The 4,569-nt window shown below is 45.5% G+C and overlaps 1 non-coding gene across 1 annotated transcript; it reads left to right on the top strand.

Annotated features, from left to right (window-relative positions):
- The first annotated feature begins 2,515 nt into the window (after window positions 1–2,515).
- Window positions 2,516–2,589, top strand: TRNAV-CAC. The gene has a single exon. It is a non-coding gene; the product is annotated as a tRNA-Val (tRNA).
- The last annotated feature ends 1,980 nt before the right edge of the window (window positions 2,590–4,569 follow it).

A 4,569-nucleotide genomic window follows, 5' to 3' on the forward strand; every position in this document is an offset into this window, starting at 1 on the left:
GCGCCTCCACCCCGCTCGCCCTCCCCGTCCCCGCCGCCGCCAGTCCCTGCCGGGAAGAACATCCACTCTGGTGCCCCGGCCCTCTGTCCACCTCCGACGCCGCCCCACCTCGTCTCCACCCTCCTCACCGGCGGCCTGCTCCACTTGTCCTTCCTTGGTTCACCATCCGCCTCATATGTCGGTCTCGGTCCTGTCCTCTGTCGCCCTTCGACTCCACTTGGATGGCGGCCCACCATTGACGGATGTGCTACGGGAGAAATCCCCGCTGACCTTGTCAGCTGACCACGGATGTGCTACGGGAGAAATCCCCGCTGACCTTGTCAGCTGACCACGGCGGCGCTACTCCAGCGTCGCTTACCCTCTTGGGGGCGTGGCTCATGTGCCATTCCTGTCTCTCGGTCCGGATTCGCAGCTCTCGGCTCTGCCCTCTAGGAATTTAACCGGTTATGCTCCAGGCGAAAGCTCTGTGACGGCGTCATCCTCGGATGTCGTCCACCTTCTTGAAGGCGTCACTAGGGAGCTCCTTGCCGCCATTCATCCTCCGTTGCCCTTGGGGGTTGGTCATCCTCTGCTCTGCTAGCTCAAGACCCTCTCATGCCCGTCGTCCGTTTTGGTGAGCTTCGTGCTCTTCGTGCTATCTCGGTTCATCTTTGCTCAACAACGACGCAACGATGCCTCCCCACCTTGCTAATCATGTCGGCTTGCTGTGGCGGAGTTTCCAGTTAAGGTTCGTAATGGGTCACTCGTTGATTGGTTCTGCTCCTCTGTTGTGCCAAGGGGTTGGTATGCACACAGGTGTGGTGCGTTAGGATAGTTGTTTAGTGTTGGTGTTGTGTTTCCTCGATGACACACCACTTCCACTCGACTTTTATGATGGTGGTCTCTTGGCTTGCTGGCTAGGTAGTGCCTTCTTCGGGGCGTCCATATGCTCTCACCCTATGTAATCTTTCCGCCCTGTGTGGTTTTTCGGCCTGGTTTCCCTTATAAACGGGGTCAACCTGTTAAGGTTTTCGATCCGGTTTTCCTTATAAACTGGATCAAACACTTGGAATTTTGGCCACTTTGAGCAATATATTCAGGTGGGGAACCTCTCCCCCCCGGTGACCGTTCAAAAAAAATATATTTGTCTTTCTAGAGATTCCAACAAGTAACTACATACGAAACAAAATGAATGAATCTACTCTTTAAAATATGTCTATATATATCCGTATGTGATAGTCTATTTGAAATCCTAAAAAAAACAAATATTTAAGGACGGATGGAGTACTTACATTAGAAGGAGGAGACAAATGAATTGGTAACAGGAGGGTGATATCGATCGGTGGAGATTGCATGGATCGCGACGTCGCCTTTGACCATTCCAGCTACCTACTCCACAGTTGGAGATGGCCTCGGCAGTCACCACGACTATTGTGTTGCTGGTTGCCACAACGGCTTCAAAAAAGAAAGTTTTCTTTAGTACTTCCTCCGTTTTTTTAGTCCGCATATAAGGTTTAGTCAAAGTCAAGCATTATAGAGTTTGACTAATTTTATATTAAAAAATATAAACGTTCACAATATGAAATCAATATATTCAGATGCACCATGAAACATATTTTCATACTATATAGTTTTAGTACTGTAGATGTTCATATTTTTTTATGTAAATTTGCTCAAACTTTGTGTAGTTTGACTTTGACCAAATCTTATATGCGGAGGAAAAAGAAACGGAGGGAGTACATGGATTTTCGATTTTGAGTAAAAAAATCTCTCTTTTGGCTTGACCAATATAACAGTCATCGTCCAAGAGGCAGCCAGGGCCAGGGGAGATGAACTGAACCTGACCCGAGCTGATCATCAGCGAGTGAGTGACCACTCTGCTGCCTCTTGGTCCGATCCGATCTACTTCTACGGGCTGGGAGAGAGGGACAGAGAAATCATAGAGGCAGAGTGTCGCCGTCGCAGAGGATCCGCGAGAGGATAGGATGGGGATGTTCGTGCAGGGACAAGAAGGGCGAACAAAATGGCGGATCAGGATTTCAACGATAACCATGCAGAGCTCAATCAGCGATCAATGCAGAAGCCTGGCGATCAAGTTAGCAGCTGTCATTATATTGGATGAATTGGGCATGCAGTTTTCGAGAAAAGAAAAGCTTGTCATTGCATGGAATTTGGGCAAATTGCAGTAGCATCAAATTGGTTGCAGTTTTGTGCTCCCATTGCATCGCAATCGCATGCCTGGTCTAGAATGCAACAACAGCACCGCTGCCACTGCTACTGGTGCCAGCCAGTTGACCGGCTTCTCTTTCCCCATAGTCTGATTGGCAAAGCCTAATCTCAAAATTCATATATAGGGGTATGTTTTTCTCAGGTTTGTATGGCCATGTCGAATTGTACCGATATTTGGTAAGTACTTCCTCTGTAAACTAATATAAAAACGTTTAGATCACTACTTTAGTTATCTAAACGCTCTTATATTAGTTAGCTACGAAGTCTCCTGATATATCTACTCTACTTCTGAAGCTTCGACATGGATGTCTGGGTGGTGTAGTTGGTTATCACGTTAGTCTCACACACTAAAGGTCCTCAGTTCGAACCTGGGCTTAGACATCTCCCCCTTTTTTTTGTTAAGCATTCTGTTCGTATTTTTTTTTAAAAAAAATCCCTCCCAAAAAGTCTTTTTAGGCTCGGCAAAAAATGGTGCGGCTTCCGATTACAGCGATTTTCAAAACCGTAGCTGCCGTTTATTTCACACACGAAGCGTTTCCGAGTACGGCGATCTTCAAAACCATAGCTGCCGTTTATTTCACACACGATTCTTTTCCGTAATAGCTATTCTTGATACATCGCTTCAGAGAATCTAAACCGTCCCTCTTTCCCATTATAGTAGTGTAGTTCTTTTTTGGGTATTTTCTTCCCCATTTTAGCAGTGTAGGAATGTATGTATCTTTTTGATAACCACTTTTTTTTTCTCAACGCGCCTTTTACTTGGCGCGGCGAACAAGACAAACGGAGCATCTAGCCATCCATCCATGAATCCATCCATCCTGCTGTGCAACGTTGAGATTACACTCCACACGTCCACACCTACTATATTTACGATTATATTATTCTCACACAAGTACGTATATATATACGTCGACCGTGGTCACTCTCCTGTTACGTACGTAGCCATCGATCGGCCACATCCCTAATTGATTGGACGGCTGGAAAATCTGGAAAGTGAAGAGCAGAATAAGAGAGGTGTCTACGCCATGAGCCACCAGCTGTGAGCTAAACGGGGAGGATGAGATACAGATCGCATGGATCGCGACGTCGCCTTTGACCATCACCATTGTTCTAGCTACTTCATGAGCTAGCTATCAATGACCATTTACTTTTTCTCTTTGAAACGCGTCTAATATACTACTCCCTCCGTCCCGAAATACTTGTCGGAGAAATGGATGAAAATGAGTGTATATAGGACTAAATTGCGTCTAGATACATCCATTCATCCGACAAGTATTTTCGGACGGAGGGAGTACTGTATAGTACTAGCACCACATTGATTTGTTGCTACTCCAGTTTCAGAACAGAAACGGAAAATATTGTGGGATTTGGTTTCTGGATAGAAAAAAAATGTCTCTTTCTTTTCGGCATCGACGGTGCCTGGTTATATTTCTTTTATTTGCATTATCATATGCCACTTGGTTAATAATTTCAGTTTTATTAATAAAATCTAAATTAATAAATGGAAATCGAAAATGGAATTTGATGGTGACGGCACGAGGGCTGGAATGAAGGCACGGACGCGTTCATGGGGCCGTGTACTACTGGTACTGGAGCGGTGGTACTACGAGGCCAATACAATAGCCATCCGTACAATGGGCAGCCAGTGCCAGGGGAGATGAACCGAACCTGAGCTGAGCCGAGCGGAGCCGAGCTGACCAGCGAGCGAGTGACCACTCTGCTGCCTCTTGGTCCAATCTAGCCCGGCCATCCTGAGCAGGAGTAGTACTCATTCTTTTTCGGTTTATAAGGCTCAATTCAAAAATCTCACCAATCAAGGTAGATAGTGAGTGGTGGAATACTTTTTGTAGTTTGCAAAAGCATCTAATTAATGCTTTTGTTTTTCTTAAAAAATTATGTTTATTAATGCATTAATTGCAATACATGCATGCATAAAGTACATGCATTGGTCAATTTTCTCTCAATACTTGTATGCAATGATTTAATGCACCTTGAAATCTGAACATGTGATGGGAAACAACCAAATTGAGCCTTATAAAATGGAAAAACTAAAATTTTAAGATAAGCCATATAAACCAGAAAGGAGGGAGTACTACGTACGTACTTACTGTGCAACAACTGTACTCACATCATTTTATTTCCAATTAATAAGTCAATTAAATCATATCATGGAATACAGTCGATTTTGGAAATGCCGGTGCTACTTCTACGGGCAGGGAGAGCTGTCACAGAGGATCCGGAGGAGGACGCGCAGCAGTCCAGCCCAGTCCAGGTTCTCCTCACCCGATCTCGGCCGGCCGTGGCTGCTCCGGCCACTTAAACACATTCTTTAGCGTACACCGTATCTCCAACTCTCGCCCT

Source organism: Triticum dicoccoides, chromosome 6B (genome assembly GCF_002162155.2).
Source record: "Triticum dicoccoides isolate Atlit2015 ecotype Zavitan chromosome 6B, WEW_v2.0, whole genome shotgun sequence".
Classification (NCBI taxonomy): Eukaryota; Viridiplantae; Streptophyta; class Magnoliopsida; order Poales; family Poaceae; genus Triticum; species Triticum dicoccoides.